Source organism: Lemur catta, chromosome 7, assembly GCF_020740605.2.
Source record: "Lemur catta isolate mLemCat1 chromosome 7, mLemCat1.pri, whole genome shotgun sequence".
NCBI classification, from domain to species: Eukaryota; Metazoa; Chordata; class Mammalia; order Primates; family Lemuridae; genus Lemur; species Lemur catta.
Genome location: NC_059134.1, coordinates 49,829,272 through 49,847,353, shown reverse-complemented (window position 1 = coordinate 49,847,353; position 18,082 = coordinate 49,829,272). Strand labels below are relative to the sequence as shown.

The 18,082-nt window shown below is 39.2% G+C and overlaps 1 protein-coding gene and 1 long non-coding RNA gene across 7 annotated transcripts in view; one reads left to right on the top strand and one right to left on the bottom strand.

The window, feature by feature from the left end:
- Window positions 1-18,082, bottom strand: part of RAB30 (RAB30, member RAS oncogene family) — a 127,855-nt gene that overhangs the window by 65,439 nt on the left and 44,334 nt on the right. The window contains exon 1 of one of the 5 annotated variants that reach the window (XM_045557244.1): window positions 10,547-10,842. The exons of 3 other annotated variants lie outside the window; for them this stretch is intronic. The gene's annotated coding sequence lies outside the window, so the exon portion shown is untranslated. Of the gene's footprint in view, window positions 1-10,546; window positions 10,843-15,814; window positions 16,079-18,082 lie in introns of those variants that run through there. One more of the 5 variants, XR_006736420.1, reaches the window with a different exon arrangement.
- On the top strand, window positions 10,938-12,560 carry LOC123642275. 2 transcript variants are annotated; one of them, XR_006736422.1, is made up of 3 exons: window positions 10,938-11,288; window positions 11,443-11,553; window positions 11,971-12,560. It is a non-coding gene; the product is annotated as an uncharacterized LOC123642275 (long non-coding RNA). The 2 variants fall into 2 exon arrangements; XR_006736421.1 differs by having other exon boundaries at window positions 11,443-11,681.

Genomic DNA, 18,082 nt, shown 5'->3' with positions numbered 1-18,082 from the left:
CTTTTTGTCACCTATGAGGCAAGGGGAGGGATGAAACATCCCTATGGGGCATTCGTACCACAAATGTTTAACCTGAGTCTAATAATGAGAAAATCTACAAGACAACAAACTTGGAATCTTCAAAAATTTCAATATCATAAAAGGCAAGGGTATTACTGTGATGGTTAATTTTAGGTGTCAACTTGAGTGGATTAAGGAATACCTAGAAACCTGGTAAAGCAGTATTTGGGGGTGTGTCTGTGGGGGTAGTTCCAGAGAAGATTAGCCTGTGAGTCTGAGTAGACTAGGAGGGAAAGAACCCCCCATCAATGTGGGTGAGCACCATCCAATCAGTTGGGGGCCTAGAGAGAACAAAAACAAGAGAAAAGACGAATATGTCGAGCTATCTACTGGAGCTGGAATACATTATTCCTCTCCTTGGACAACAACTCCAGGCTCCCTGGCCTTAGACTCTAGCACTTACAACACTACTCCCCACACACCCGAGTTCTCAGGCCTTCAGACTCTGACTAAGAGTTACCCCATTATCTTCCTTGGTTCTGAAGCCTGCAGACTTGGACTAAGCCATGCTACCAGCATCCCAGGGTCTCCGGCTTGCAGACGGCTCATCATGGGAGTTCTCAGCCTCCATAATCATGTGAGCCAATCTCCCTAATAAATCTCTTCTCATCCATCCATCCATCCATCCATCTATCCTATTGGTGCTGCCTCTCTGGGGAACCCTAACTAATACAGGACTGTGCTACATTAAAGTAAACTAAAGGACACAAATATCTTGTGTAAGTAATCCTTGATAAGATCCTCGATCAATAATTTTTTATAAAGTTATAAAGGACATTGAAGGCTGGGTGCAGTGGCTCACACCTATAATCCTAGCACTCTGGGAGACCAAGGTGGGAGGACTGCATGAGGTCAGGAGTTCAAGACCAGCCTGAGCAAGAGCAAGATCCTGTCTCTACAAAAAATAGAAAAACTAGCTGGGGATGGTGGCACATGCCTGTAGTCCCAGCTGCTCGGGCAGCAGAGGCAGGAGGATCACTTGAGCCCAAGAGTTTAAAGTTGCAGTGAGCTATGATGATGCCACTGCACTCTAGCCAAGGCAATGAAACAAGACTCTGTCTCCAAAAAAAAGGACATTGGAATGACTGGACACATCCGAAAAATTTATTACATCAATGTGATGGTGCTGTGGTTACATGGGAGAATGTCCTTGCTTTTAGGGGATACATGTTTAGGTGCCTAGAGATAAAATATGGCAATAAGTGATATCTACAACTTACTTTCAAGTGGTTTAGAAAAAAAACAATGTCTATGTGTACATGTAGAAAGACAAAAGCAAATTAATCCAGATAAAAGATGCATGCTGTGTTCACTGTACTATTTTTTTTTTTTTTTTAAGACAGGGTCTAACTCTGTCACCCAGGCTGGTCTCTAACTTCTGGGCTCATGCAACCTTCCTGCCTCAGCCTCCTGAGCAGCTGGGACTACATGTGCACTCCACTGCACCCAGCTTCCCTATACTATTCTTGCAATTGTACTGTAAGTTTGAAATTTTTCATAATAAGTTGAGAAAAAAATCAAATAAAACATATAAACCACCTGGTTGGTTTGTGCTATGACAGTTCATATTATGGCTTCAGTGAACTCAATAGGTCTACAGAAAACTCCCTGCCTCACCTTGTGCCTAAAGGTAACATGAACCACATGAAACCCAGTTCTGCCTTCATGAAGCTTATACTTTCAATTAGAAGGCAAGGCAAAACCAGGAAGCAGCTAGAGAAGCAGTGTAGTTTTGGTTCCAGAAGACTTAGGGTCTACATCTGCTTTTTTTTTTTTTTTAGCTAAGTAACATCGAAAAACAAAACAAGTTACTTAACATTACTAAGAATTGTTTCCTCATTTGTATGTAAAAAATGGAACTAAAATCTACTGCCTAGAATTGAGAGAATGAGACAGTATACACAGTACACCTTTGTACAGCATCTTTGACTAAAGACCCTCATTAAAACATATTAGCCTCAGTGAGGCGCAGTGGCTCATGCCTGTAATCCTAGCACTCTGGGAGGCCGAGGTGGGAGGATCACTCGAGGTCAGGAGTTTGAGACCAGCCTGAGCAAGAGCTAGATCCCGTGTCTACTAAAAATAGAAAGAAATTATATGTACAACTAAAAATATATGTAGAAAAAATTAGCCGGGCATGGTGGCACATGCCTGTAGTCCCAGCTACTCAGGAGGCTGAGGCAGGAGGATTGCTTGAGCCCAGGAGTTTGAGGTTGCTGTAAGCTAGGCTGACACCATGACACTCTAGCCTGGGCAACAGAGTGACACTCTGTCTCAAAAAAAAAAAAAAAAAGTTAGTCTCCTGGAATAAAGGTGGTGAAGAAGGAAAACTCCTGGTTGGTTCCACCTTCATTTCCCTATCAGAATACCCAGCACGGGACCTTGCATTTAGCACACAAACATTGGCTAAGGAAGTATTGATAACAATAAGACATTATGAGATAGAATTTCTTTAAAAGTCTTTCAGCTTACAAATGCCATTGGAATTAAAGGAAAGATTAGTAATGAACTGGCTCAGTCAGAGATAGCAGCACTTTAACATCACATGTTTATGTGCACATAAATTTGCCAAAGCCCTTTTATACAAATTATCTCATTTGAGCCTCACAATAATCCCCATTCTATAGATAAAGAAACTGAGGCTTAAAAAGATAAGTTGCCCAAGTAACAAACAGTTCACATTTTTTGTTTGCTCCAACCAGCCGCAATGCTAAAAGAGTGAAAATAATTCATGGCTTGTGATCCTCACAATCTCTTCACCAGGGTCTCTGTTAGGGCAGAATGAGTCACTGATGACCACTTTTAAGCTCACACCTGCTTTGCTACAGAAAAATGCCAAAAGTCTTCCCTATGATTGCCTCTACTGAAATTCAGAAAAATGAACACTCAGCCCTTTTAACCACCTGCTTCAGATATTTTAAAAGTAGAGCTTAAATGCCCCCTTTCCAATGTGGCTGTGTGACTGAGAAGTGGAGGAATAAGCAGAAGAGATTATTTTCATTTCAAGGTTGATGGTGTCCACATTTTAGTGAAGTTAACCATAACTCAAAAATAAAATTTTCCTGCAGAATTCTCTGGGGAAAACGCTTGACTGCTTTATTGTTTCAGTTCACTTTTTAAACACTGTACTGTGTTGCAGGCAGAGATAATGTATTTTATTTCTATCTTCCAGAAGTTTTCATGTTATTTACACATCAACTTTTATTACAGCCATCATAAAAACCAGCAGAAATTCTGTAATTCCATTTTTGCACACATTCCCTCCACCCTTCACAACTTCCTCCACTCAGTAAAAGAGTTTAGCCCATATGGCTAATGAACTTGGCAAAGGTATGTAGAAATATCACTGTAAAACTGCTGATAAGAACTTAAATCATGGGCAATTAAAGGGAAACTATTAGTGCACTTTGACTCAGCATTTCTACCCTTTGAAAGGTCTTCTATAGAAATATTTCCACAAGTTCATAACAAAATGATACATACTCAAAGTCTCACTGTAACAGTTTCCAACAGCCATTAAAACAGTTAAGTTGGAGCAATATGCAAATACATGGGGGAAATGTCCAAAATATATTAAGCAAAAAAGAACATTTCTCACCATTAAGTATGTTAGCAAAGTAAGAAACAAAACATACATACACGCACACACACAAAGAAAGAGAACAAGCAGAATTATATGTATTGTAATAATGTTAGTATATGTACAGGTAATAATGACAGAATAAACATCAAAATCTAACAGTTGATTATCTCTGTGGCATGGAATTCAAGAGGATTTTCCCTATGTGGTCCATTGTGGTTTTCTGTAATAAATATATTTTTTTCTTTTCTAGCTACACATGCTAGAATGGGCTATAACAAATTTTATTAATCTTATATTAGTTTTAGGATCAAAAAACAAATTAAGATATATATTTATGTGCCCTTTCCCATCCTTTCCTCTTCAGTTTGGAAACAGCTAATGCTCCACCTACATTTACTACCTCTAGTAATGTCAAGGATAGAGTGCCAGCTGTAGAAGTTTGCACTTTCATAGAATGATAGGATTATGTTTACAAAAGCCATAAAAGATTACTTACAATATCCCAACAAATGGTATCCAAGACCATACGCTGATTAAATACTTGCAGGGATCAAAAAAACCACTGCCTTCTGAAGCAGCCCTTGAAGTCTTCCAGCTTTGCTATGACATTCCTGAAGACAACATTGCGGAATGCCAACTGATGTATACACCAATATCTACAACATGTCAAGTTAAATGGATGGAATCACTATCATGTCCAAGAAACCTAACATTGTTACTGATTATCTAATGGGTAGCTCCCATTTAAATCTCCCCAATTGTCCCCAAAATGTCCTTTATAGCTTTTTTTTTAAGTCCAGGATCTAATCAAGGATTGTATGTTCCATTTGGTTGTCATATCTCTTTAGTAATGTAGATCAGTCCCCTATACCTTTTATTTTGTTTTGTCGTTCATGACGTTGACATTTTTTAAGATCACAGGCCAGCTTTTTTGCAGTATGTCCCACAATCTGGATTTGTCTGATTATTTGCTCATGATTAGATTTAAGTTAAACATTTCTGGCAAAACTACATTGATGATTTTGTGTACTTCCCATTGAATCAGGTTGTCTCATTACAATAAGTTATCTTTCTCCTTATTTTGTCACTGTGGATACTAAACAAGCATCACCCATTAAATAAAATGTTTAAAACAATAAATAAATATAATGTTAAAAACAGCCACCATGAGCACCAGCTATACCAAGCATAGTGTCAGACATTTAAAATACATTATCTCATTTAAACCTCAATGACAATCTTGCAAAGAAACAGAGGTTCAAAGAAGTTAATTTGCCCAAGGACAGGCCGGGCGCGGTGGCTCACGCCTGTAATCCTAGCTCTGGGAGGCCGAGGCGGGTGGATCGCTCGAGGTCAGGAGTTCGAGACCAGCCTGAGCAAGAGTGAGACCCCGTCTCTACTAAAAATAGAAAGAAATTATCTGGCCAACTAAAAATATATATACAAAAAAATTAGCCGGGCATGGTGGCTCATGCCTGTAGTCCCAGCTACTCGGGAGGCTGAGGCAGTAGGATCGCTTAAGCCCAGGAGTCTGAGGTTGCTGTGAGCTAGGCTGATGCCACGGCACTCACTCTAGCCCGGGCAACAAAGTGACACTCTGTCTCAAAAAAAAAAAAAAAAAAAAAAAAAAAAAAAAAATTTGCCCAAGGACATACACATAGTAGTAGAAAAATGTGTGCGTGTACATGTTAACTCCAGCACATAAACACACACACAATTTAACATATGATCTCAGGGGTTCATGGTCTTCCTAGATCTTCCAGGGATGAATTAAGAACTGCTATGTTAGATTAATCTTGGGGAGGCCTCCCTGATTTTCAAGAGGGTTGGATTCCTATAAGAAAGAAACTTAAAATAAATTATTTGTGATCTATATAAAATTCCCTATATTCTTGTTTGGAGATGGATCTCATTTTCACTATAGCCAAGAAAACAGGGCAATGGGGTTTCCTAAATTATTATAACATTCTGATTTTTGTTTGTCTTATTTGTTTCCTGTTCTGCAACAAAATAAAAGACAATGTAGAGAATTTTTCATAAAGCTAAATATATTTTTATGAGATAAAAGTGAGAGGTTTCTTTCAGAGTAGAGGAGGAACAAAAAAGAAAAAAAATGTAAATAAAATTAAAAAGTAAGAGGAGAGATTTTTAATTTACTACAGAAAAATAACTATTGCTCACAGCTCATCTAATTTTATTTATTGATTTAGGGAACTCTATGCAATTAGAATGGCTTTTTGAGAAACTAACTTGAATCAAGGAAGTTCAGCCCCAAAAGAAACCAGATCTGAAATATTTCTGAATTTCCCTAAAAGCCATCCACAAAACATTTCAAAGGCTGCATGTCTCAGGAATTAATGGGTTTGCTAAGAAGTATTTTACATTTGACATTTGTATTATTACTAGCTGTCCTCTGTCAATGTGTTGATATTTCCTGCTTTTGAATGGGCCCTTAGTGACTTAGGTGGGTCCACTCAGTCAATATTCACAGAGTCCCTAATTTGCAAGACACTCTATTGGGTACCTGGGAACAGAGTCTAGAGAGCTTTTTCTTGCCTTCATGTCTAGGCTCACAAGTCACTTCCCACTTTGTGGACATGGGCTCCACCACAGGAAGAATGAATGCCTCCCTTGGGGCTGTGCTCTCCTAGTATTGCCAATGTACCTCTCTGATTGTGATTATTTATGTTTGTCTCCCTCACCTGAGTGAATTCCTCCAAAGCAAACACTACCTTATTCAATGTTGTTTTCTTAGCATGGTGCACATGTAGCTGGGATCAGTATAAATTATGAGTATGAAGTGAATACATTTTATAAACGAGGAAACTAAAACTCAGAAAAAGAATGCAATGTGTCCAACATCATATAGCTAATAAATAAGCAGTACCCAGCCTTAGAAAGCTCCATCCAGAACTCTCTTCTACTCCATCATGCCACATCCTACACATGGACAGGAAGAGTGAAAGATCTTAGATGTTTCCCAGGAACCTCAAACTCAACATGTCCAAAAGTCCTCCCTTCTTGAAAACACACAAAAAAATCTGCTCCCCATTCAGTGTCCCCTTTCTCCATAAATGTCATCATCCCCAGTTGCTCAAGAAAAAACTCAAGTCATTCTTGATTCCCTTTTCTCCCAATCCCCACATTCAATCAGTCAACAAATCTTATCAGTTATAATTTTCAAATTTAGTATCTCTCCACTTTCCTCCCTTCTCTCCAAACTTTCTGTCACCATCCTAGATCTAAGCACCACCATCCCTCATGTAGACCACAAAAATGACTTGCTACTTGGTCTCCACACATTCACTCCGGCCAAGCCTTTCCTCCAATCTCTTCTCCACTTAATAGCCAGGGTGATGTTTTCAATATAATTCTACATATGTCATTATCCTAGCTCAATAAAGCCCTTCCTAGGTTCCCATTGTCCTCAGGATAAAGATCAAAATTCACCTGTAGCACAGAAAACTACCCAATCTCTAACCTCTACCCACCCCTCCAGCCTCATTCTTCATTCTAGCCTCAGTCCCCATGCTCTGCCTTTGCATACTGACTAACCTCCTTTCAAATCCTCATACTCAGCACTCTTCTTTTTGTACTTGAACACACAGTTCTCTTTGCAAGAAACCCTTTGTTCCACTCTAAGCATCTCCCAGTAACCCTAAATTACTACCTCCACTCACTCTCCAAATCTCTTGAAATGTCATCTTCCTGTGGAGACCTTCTCTGACTACTCCAAACAAGGGGAGACCACCACATTAAGCACCCTATCCTAACTTATAGTACATCTCCCTTTGGAAGTGGCATTCATCACACTTGCAATTGTTCATTGAGCATCTCCCCTATTAGAGTATAAGCTCCACAAGGGCAGGGGAAGCACTTCTTTTCACTGACGTATCCACAGTGCTTAGCACACAGTAGCTGCCCAATTAGTATCAGTTGTCAGAACGATAGGCTGGGGCCAGATTATACAGGGCTATAACATTAGGCCAACTAAACCAAGGGAAAGGATCACTATCCCTTTGTAAACATAAGGCAGAAATAGATGCATAGTTATTCAAGGTCACAGAGACAGCAGTGATGAGGCCAAATCTAACTTTCCATTCAGCTCACTTCTCCTCCCTAGAACACTAAAAACCTCAGTGGGTGAGGAGGCATTTCAGAAGAAGAAAATCAGGAATGAAAATGTGGTACAAGAGAGGTCTAGGATGACAGCTTCTAAATCTGCCTGTCACACTGGCTGCCTCCAGATGGACATCAGTTAGACTTTCCACACCTAGAGAAGCACTGCTGTTAAGCAAACAAACATAACCACTACCACACCCTTCTCCTTTAGAGAGGGGTATATTTGTTTCATGACTTGTGATATAGAAAAAAATAATAAAAATTTAAAAATTAAAAAAAAGAGAGAGGGGAGCTGGGACACAGTGCCTCATACATGTAATCCTAGCACTTTAGGAGGTCGAGGTGGGAGGATTGCTTGAGGCCAGGAGTTCGAGACCAGCCTTGGCAACATAGCAAGAACCCTTCTCTACAAAAAACAAGAATCAAAACAAAACAAAAAAAGAGAGGGGTATAAATTAACAAACTTCTTTCTTCCACAAAGGAGAAGAAATGACAGGAGGGAAAGCTGCCCTCTAAGTACCTTCAAAACAACAACAACAACAACAACAAATGGGCAGTCTGGCTACCTGGATTGCTTCTCAGCAATCAGTAAGAAACAGGAAGGAGAGGGGAAAAGACAGCCTTCCCACCATCACTGGAGCAGGGATATGAAAAACAAATGTATTAAGCGAGGCATAAGCCATTTGAAGACTACTTATTCTCTGGGAATTATGAGAACATTTCATGTAAAGCATTTAAAATCCTTGCTAACCCATTGGCAGTTCTCAATACAGGTGCCAAAGAAAGGAAAAGTGGCATGAGCCCAACTGCAATATTTCATCATTTCATTGTCCACGTGCTGCTGGGGCTAAATTATGTCTGTCACAGAGACCATAAACCAGGCAAAGGGGTCAGGCTCGTTTGGTTCATCCTGCCAAGCACAGACTGCAAGAAAAAGAAAAGGCAAAGAAAGGATCTTCAAAGACTCTGAATAAATATTCACATAGTTTACATCCACCCTGGGGTTCCCTGGTGAGGTGGAAGAGGAGCAGGGAGGGTGTTCGGAGATTGGAAAGAGATGTGGTATGCTGGTGATAAGGGGGAGATTTTGAAACAGAAGGAAAATGTAAACTGCAAATGGAGAGACAGCGAAAGAAATAGAGAATTTCAAAAACCGTGGGTAGGGTGGGGGGAAAGTACAGGAGATAAAGGAAAGTACAGGAGAGAAGGGTAGGTGTCCCGAAGAGCAGAAAGTAAGCAAAACAGAGACACAAGAAGAGGCAAAGGCAAACAGTTGATCTTTTCCCAAATCTGAAAGCTGCTCATTGCATCCTGCATCCTAATAAATCACTCTTACCACAAAGCCCATATACAATGGACTGTCCTTTGCATTCAGTACCAAGCATCATGTAACAAAGTAGTGCCCAGCTACAACTTTGGAAACCTAAGGGTCTGAATTAAAAATAAACAAAATTGCTTCAGCAGCACAAGACAGCTAGTAATGACTTTCCCCCAATGCCTGACTCAGCTATGAAAAGGTTTAATATTTTAGAGTTAAGCAAATACTCTGGCATGTCTCCTTCTTTTGACATTCCAAGAGGGGGTGTGGCTGACCCCAGGTCCATTCATTTCCAAGGTTGTAGATCTCTCAGCTAAGACTGGCCCCATCTGTTCTGTAGCCTGCCAGCTGTTTATCTCAAAGTAACATATTTATTGCACTAATCGTCCCTATAACTCTTATAAGAGCACATGATACAAGTCAGAATTCTTTCTGTCCTGTTAAATGTCAGTTCATTTAAAAACAAGCATCAGCAACAATAACAAAACAACACTACTATGCTCCTTGGTTTCTCTGGCCAGAATCACTTTTCCATGGGCACCTTTCAGTAACAGCAAATGAAGGTTAACAGCGCTAGTAACTTTGCCTTCCCCTAATGTGTTAAAATGAACCAGGTTTCCCGCATCGATCCCTTCTCCAGACCGTTATTTTTGAGTGGTGACTGTGCCTCAGGAAACGGCAGCTCATTATGGTACATTGTCAGTAGCAAGGAGCCTATTGCAATGTAATTTAAAACACACAAGCACAAATCTGTCCACTCCACTTCCAAACAATTCTGAATCCTGCAGTCAGAAAAACTGAAAATACTTAACAAAAATGCTGCTTCCAGCAGCCTAAGAGAACCTTCCCCAGACACGTGAAATGTTTCTGACTGGAATGGAGTGCACCATTAAAGGACACTGTCACCTCAAATCACCAGAAAAGGCGAGACAAACGACATAGACATACACACACAAAATAAAGCCCCACAAAGCTTAAGCTATTCAGAAGAAGAACGTTCATCTTAAAAATGAATAATGCGTGCTCATCCAAGCGACATAGAAATGTTCTAAAGTAGTGCGACCACATGAAATCACTGTCTCCATTTCTCCCCACGCATCACCCCTTCCCACTCAAACCTCAGCACTCGGGCCGTATGTGACAGGACTGCATTCCCCCCACCTCTGCCTCTGATTTTCCAAGAGCACTTCCCAACATCCTTCCCAGCCCAGCCCCCTCTCCCAGCCTCAAAAAGGTTGAGGGGAGTTGCGACTAGGGAACTGGCAGGCACCGGTCCTCTGGCGGGGGAAGGTTGCTGGAGTTGTTCTTTGCAGTGACCCAAATTGCACGGAGCTTTTCCTTAGCAGCGCCTGTGAGCACCTCCCCAATCCCGCCCCCACCCCCATCTTCCCAAAAGAAAGCCTTGAGAAGTAAGCGGGAGGAATAACTTGGTGGAACCATTTGAATAAATCACTTCAACTCACCTGGTTTGGGATTTTTCTCCCCACCCCAGGCATAAACAGAAATGATGTGCGAATGAGTCACGCACGCAAGGGAATGTGCTGCGATGTCCTAAGTCCAAGGGCTGGAGTCAGTCCTTGCCCTGGTGCTGCTGCTACTCTTAGCTCAGCTGGAGCGAGCGGCAATCGCAAACCCAGCAGCAGCAGGGGGGTGGAGAGACCGTAGCACAATGAATGCAGTGGGGTTTTTGCGATGACATCATCCCTCGGCCCAAAGCACCCCAATAGGCATGCTCAGGAGCGATGTATTCTGGGAATTGTAGTCTTCATACGTCCTGGCGGTACAACGAGGCTATCGCCGGAACTACAATGCCCAAAATGCACCAAGGTTAGACGCGCCCAGAGCGAAGGAGCGCGGGGGACTCGGTCGCCATGTTGAGAGTGCTCGGACGACTCTGCGGAGCCGGGTAGAGGTTTTAGGGTGCGCGGCTGTCGACTGGTGGTGCAGCGGGGACGATGAGGTGGACGGCGAGCTGATCGAGAGCTTCGGCCATGAAAGCGGGAGTCAGGGGGTGGAGGCTGCAGTAGGGACTGATGTAGGGTAGGTCCGACTGGAGGCGGCATCAAGAGGGCGATCACGGTCCTGAAGGGATTGCATAGGGCCATACGCCTCTTGCTCCCTTTTTCTAACTAAAGGATTGGAGGAGTCGGTTTGCTTTCTTGGCTCGGATTATCATTTAGACCGGCTAACAGGATAGTCGGGACGGTAGGTGACTTTCTTGAGGTCCGGGAATCCCGGGCGGCAACTCTCTCGCCTTTATTCGGAGAAGCCCACTTCCACCCACAGAGTTGAGCTAACCCTCTCAAATTTATTTTTGTCTTGTCATTTGTTTTCCAACCCACCTTCCCCCTCCCCAAAGTTTCAGACCCTCTCTGAATTTTCATACAGGAATGATTTGCACAGAGGTCCAGAGAAATCGTTGTTGGAAAGTAACCAAGCTGGAAAGGGGACGTTGTTTTGGCCCTGAAAAGTAAGGAAAGACAAGAAGCGGCCCAAAAGAGTCATACACCCGATTTAAAACGACATCTTTTCGCCTACCAGTGAAAGCAGGGAGATATCGAAAGGAGATATTATTGATGCTAGGCCTGCTGACTTCTGGTAATCCGTTCTGGAGGAACACCTGTCTTGGATAAACCTAGAGTGTATGCTAAAATACTGCAGAGATGGAAGGTTCATTAGTAGGGATCACCAGTTTACTTTAAAAATACATTTAGTGTTTAATATATATGGTGCTCCATATATGATTACTTTTAAGAACTAATTTTTTTAACTAAGTAACTGAAACTGAAGTTAGTGGTCTTTTAAGTTATTTTGCACAGTATCTCAAATGAACTGTATTTTTCTTCTTGTATTACTAAAACAATGCTGTGTGTTTGTTCTTTTTCAGAGTCTGTCTACACTATGGCAAGATGGGAAATTTCTTTTCTTCCAGAGGGTATCTGAAGGGTTAAAAATACTGATACACTTTGTGATGTTTTTCCCCTCTCCCTTTTGCACATTATTCTGGAAACAAATTAACTAGTTACTTGGGTCAGTGTTAGGAGTTAATAAAATTACAGCTGATAAATGTATCTTCATATCAAAGAAAGACTAGGCAGAGTGAGTAAAAAATGACCAAAACATGGTAGAAATAGCCTTTCAGATGTATGCATGTGATAACTACAAAAACAGTTTTTTGAAGAATGATCTTATATGTCACGTTTCCAGGAGCAAGTCACAAGATGAATGGCCTTGTTCATTTGTAAGCAAAGGTAATATGTGTTGGTGTCATTTACCTATGAACACAACAGTGAAAAAGAGTCATACAAATATTTTGGTTATGCAGAAACACTTTTGCAAATAAGGGTGGTAAGTATAGGAAAAGGAGTGACTGCACAGATCATACTTAAGTTTAATTTCAGACTCTTAAAGTATTTTAGGAGTTGGTGATTGAAGGGGGTTCTCAACATATTATATAAACTTGTAAATATTGTTTATTTTATATTTCCTTGTATAAACAATAACCTCAGTTTGAATTATGTGGAAGACAAATTTATAGGGGAAAAAAGAGCAACAGATTGCTCAGAAATCTTGAGTGTGAAAAATGATACCTATAGAATGCAGCAATTCTGTAATTTGTCCTGGGTTTGGGTAGGTTGAAGTTTTTCTAGCCTTTATCTAATGGACATGTAACCATAAAGATATGAAAAAAATCTTGTACTTTTTAGAAATGTCATTTATAAAATTAATATTTAAGGAGGTGGTGATGCCAGCTTTTTAAAGAATCACCTCAGGCTGGTTGCAGTGGCTCACATCTGTAATCCTAGCACTCTGAAAGGCCAATGCAGGAGGATTGCTTGAGCTCAGGAGTTTGAGACCAGCCTGAGCAAGAGTGGGATCCGTCTCTACTAAAAATAGAAAAATTAGCCAGGCACTGTGGCGCGCATCTGTAGTTCCAGCTACTCTGGAGGCTGAGGCAATAGGATTGCTTGAGCCTAGAAGTTTGAGGCTACAGTGAGCTATGATCGCAGCACTACACTCTAGCTGGGTGATAAAGCGAGACCCTGTCTCAAAAAAAGAAAAAAAAAGAATAACCTCAGTGTCCCAGGGAAAACAGTATAGGTTAGGAAAACACTGTAAGTGGAATTAGGGATGCCTTAGGGAGATTAAGCAACCTACATTCTTTTCATCCCTCAAAAGAGAATTAGGATGTTATAATTACAGGCAGCTCATTGAAGAGTATAGAGTTAATTGCTGTTAGAGCAAGGGTTTTTTCCAGCAACGGTAAGTGTCAGGGTCATCTATAGAGCTCTAAAAATGTATGGTTGTTGCCTACTCATTCGTATTGAATTCTCCAGGGTTGAAACCAAGTATTGTGTATTTTTAAAACTATAGGTTAGTGTACAGAGGTTGGGTGGAGTAGTCCTCAACATCCTGTATTTGTGTTTTAGGTAGCGTGTCACACAAGTAATAAACTTTGGCAAATATTTTAGGTTGATTGCTAATTATACCCATCAATGAATTCTAAAAATGGATAGATGAGGAATTCACCTGGTGATCAGTTTACACATGGCAGTTGGGGGTTGTAGGTGGGGAGGGAGAGGAGAGGAGATCAATTTTAGCTTTAAGAGGACCATGATATCCCAACTTACTTGTATATTTCTTAGAGTAAGAGTTTAGCCTAATAATAAAATCTCATGATAAGGGACACTTACACAGTAAGAGCTTAATTATATGATACAGTTATAGTTATTGAGAAATTTAAAGGAAATTGAAGCATTTAGAAAGAGGCAACAAGATATATTTTAGAATATTCTGAAGATAATTTGTCTCTTTAATAACTGCTTGCTGTATATCTTGAATTTTTGAAATTATTGATGTTACCATAGTATTCTTGATATTTGAGTAAATGATATGTAATAGAGTATCCTTTAGGTTATAGAAACCCCATTTAAGAGCTGTGAAATCTTACAAACTAATCCATGTTTTACAGATAAGGAAATGGGCACTGTGAAATTGAAAATTGCCAGTGGTCACACTGCCCACTAATGGCAAGAAGCAAGGCTTGAATTAGAATCAGTTCTCTTACCTGTTCAATGTTTTTAACACTACAGCAAGCTTGCCATTGTTACTCTTTAAACATCAGATTTTTTTCCTGATGATATTATAGGATTTTAATTTCTTGTATAATTTATTTCAACATTTATTTTCATGTTGGAATCTCAGATAATTTTTTGAAACAGCAGTACACGTGACAAACTTTATATTTTAGTTATGTTCCAACCCGGAAATTCACATTTTCCTTTTAATAGAGTAGCTTAAGGTCTTAATTTAAACAATTGGATGTGAGCTTTAGATACTTTAGAGTGGTATTAATAAATTACTTTCAAAATGGTTTCTATAAGAAATAATTCTATAAGCATTTAATGTTCAAAGCTTCCTCTTTTACAAATTAGAAAATGGACTGGTTAAGTTACTTGAGTTCACACAGGGCTATATTAGTCTATTTGTAATTCCCGGTAAGTATGCCATTATATAATCTTGCAAACAGGTTACCTTTTCTGAAGTAGAACTGTGTGAAGTATTTTTCAGGGATGTCAGTAATTCTGAGGTGAATCAAGAGTAGAAAACTATGGCTCTATCCCATTATTTTTGCTGTTATAAATGTAGGTAATCATTTTTTAGGTGGTCAGTAATCTAGTTGTAGACTTCTGAAGACATCATTTGTCCTGTGATTATTTGGCCAGTTACTGAAGAAATATTTTTTAAAATGCTAAAATAAAGTTGTTAATTTAGGTTTACTCTATTTAAGGTGAGTTAATAGCATTATAGATAGTGAGTACAATTCAGTGGTTTGAGGGCCACTGGGATTAGTCTGCTAATTATTAATAGTTATACACCAGAGCTTGCTCTGTGTGTCCTTATCGCCAAAGTATCCCAAGTTATTGAACAAGTTAAAGTCCTAAAGGTAAATGCAAACCAATAGAATGCAGACCACTCCAATAATGATAGAGTCTTAGGCAAGGATTAATGTTGAAGGCCTTGCTTTGAAGACAGGCCTCATTAGAAAGGGAGGCTCTTAATGCAGTTTAAACTTTGAAAAGATTCTAGTTTGGTGCTTGTGCTCCTAACTCTAACTGGCTATGTCCCCATGGTCAAATCATTTTGTTGTGCTACATCATTGTCATTTGGAAAAATTAGGTATATCATCTTTGGGTTCCTTTTAGCTCCAAAAGCTCCAAATTCTTTGATTCACTTAGCAAATTCGTTTGAACTCTTTACATTGTACAGTGTGTCCCCAAATTTGTCATACGGGGAAAATGGGATATTGTAGCTAAATTTTTACAAAATTTTGTAGCGAATATTTTGTAAATAAAGGTACATTTAGCTACAATTTCCCATTTTCCCTGTGTATGGTGAGTTTTGGGACACGCTGTGAATTGTGTAATACTCTTTCATCTGTATCTGCTGAAGAATAAGAAGATAAGACCCAAGAGAACAAGCAGTTGAGATTATTAAAGCAGCCCCAAGACTCAAATACTTAATGGGTCCATCTTTAAAGGGGCAAGGCCTCCTTGGAGATGGTATGTGAAGACTGACTAGGGTTTTGGAAAATAATTCATATCAGTGGCCTTGAATGGTTTGCTCAGTATCACAAAAATTCATAACATCCTAAACATCAGTGATAATAGCAACCTCGTTGGAGTGTTGGTGAACATTAAATAATCTATGTAAAGCAGAGGATGTTGGAACATGGTAAATTTATTGTGATTTTTTTTAAAGTTTTTAAAAAGTAGTCTCAGTAGTTGGGACACCAAGGACAGGGATTACCTCAGAGGTTCTTTTTCAACAATGTGTAAGTCAAATCTGTGTGACAAGTTCTTGTCAAAATACAGTTCCATTTCTTCCCTTTATACAGTGATGATGCAGAGCAACAATCTTTTTCAGCCCATACTGTACAAGGAATGTGGCAAGCCTGTTACTGAGAGATTACGGTATGGAAGTTTTCCAAAGTGCTAGCAAAAAAAAAAAATTATGATAGCGCCTGGGGAGGCTGAAGTAAAAAAAAAAATTATATAATGAAGGATTTTGCCTGTGTAGCTTGAAAAAGCCCCACAGTTAATTCTGAAAATCAAGCCCTTCATTGAGAATCACTATAGTTAATTCCCTTAAAAAAGTTAATGGTGTTCTAAATCGTAAAATTTTGAGAATTATTATATGGCTTAAAAAGTTCTAAAGTAGTGCTTTTATATTTTAAGCTGTGAAGTTGGGGAGAACCACTATTATGTTGTCTGCCTTTCTGCATCTCTTCTAAAATAAAATCAACTTTCTTGCCTCAGAAATGAAATGCCAAAAAACTAAAGATGATATAAACTGAGCAGTTAAAACTAAAAATTATCTAACCTAATCGTAGAATTGAGATAATAAAGAAGGGAGGAAAAAACACTTTACTAAAAAATATCTTTTTAAACCTCACCTTAGATTGTTTTCTGCAGTCTGCATTTCTTTAAGGGCACAGATGAACATGCCATGTAGAGTTTAGCAATTGGAGTTTCTCTAGACTAGAAAAACTTTTCAGTTTTTTAACATGCTGAAATAAAACAATCTGAAGGATTTTGTTTCTGCTTTTAAGTGGTAATGTATACTAATAAAAGTATACTAGTACAGATGATATTGACAGCACTTCCATCGCAGTTGCAATACTGCAACTAAACAGCATGTTCCATATGTGTAATATAAATGACCTTTACAGGTTTGGTACCATTTCTATGGAATAATAACAGTAGTATGATACATTTACTCAGTCTCAACAGTTGAAAATGTAGTTAAAACTGTTGCTTTTGCTGATGAACAGTTTTATTATTTTCTTTTTACATTTGACAATCTAAATGGCAAGAATCTCTATTTCAGCTTTGTTTACTCTGTATGTCTTTTTAATATTGGGCATTACGACTCTTGAGTTTTTGGTCTCATGACTGCTGTTTTCAGTATTCATGTCTGTGTGTTATTCTGAAATTCTTTTGCTTCTGTTTCTTGCTACTCCTGAGACAAGTTATGAGCAATTTTTATTGCTTTTCATCTCGTAGTGTATTTCCCTGAGAAGGGTTGCTGGATTTTCTTTTTCCAGATAAACTTTGAATTAATGTAGTGAGGGGAAGCCAAATTTTGGAGGTTTGAGGAGCGAATGAATGGAATGGAAAAAGAAGTGGGTACCGGATGTAGGTAAGTTCTTTCAAGAAGTCTGGCTCTGAAAGTAGCAAGAAATAATGAGGGCAGGGTTAAAAGAGAGTTTGTTTAAGGTGGGAGGAGAGGCACAAGCATATTTAAATCTCCCAAGTTGGGGTCAAAATCATGTTCTACCTCAGGCAGTCTGATCACTTTCCTAAGGAATCTGAGGACACTTTAAAATTTTACCCTGCCTTGAAAGCCAGCCAGAAAGAATGGGGGAAGAGCTCTGAAGTACTTTTGTAATTTTTTGTACGTAATACTCATTGATTTTCATTTGATTATTTTTCTTTCCCATAGTTACCACTTTTAAGTCTCTTATGGCTGCCTATTTAACCAAACTTGTATTCCAAGAATAGTGTATTTTTATGATTCTATTCCAAAAAAGCATAGCCATGGTCATGAGCCTCAGCTTCTTTTGAGAAATTAACTTGGTTCTAAAAGATGAGGTTTGCTCTTCACACCTTTATCATTAATACTTCCTTGCCAAACCTAGCTAGCAACCACAATTAGCGAAAACAGTTGGTGCTTGAACCAGGAGGTTAGACTTGAACAAGACTTGCCTGTTGTTGCCAAGTTATGTTTATCAATATACATTACCTAGAGAAGGAGAAAGATAGTTGAATTCTATTAGATTATTTTTGTGGAGAAAGTTTAATTGTGAAAATACAGAAAAATGCACAAGGAAAGAAAAGAAACTGACACCTTAGGGCAACAAAACCCTCTACAAAAAGTAGAAAATCCAATTCTGACACAATTATGAACTAAATTTCTATTACCTGAAGTCATTCTCA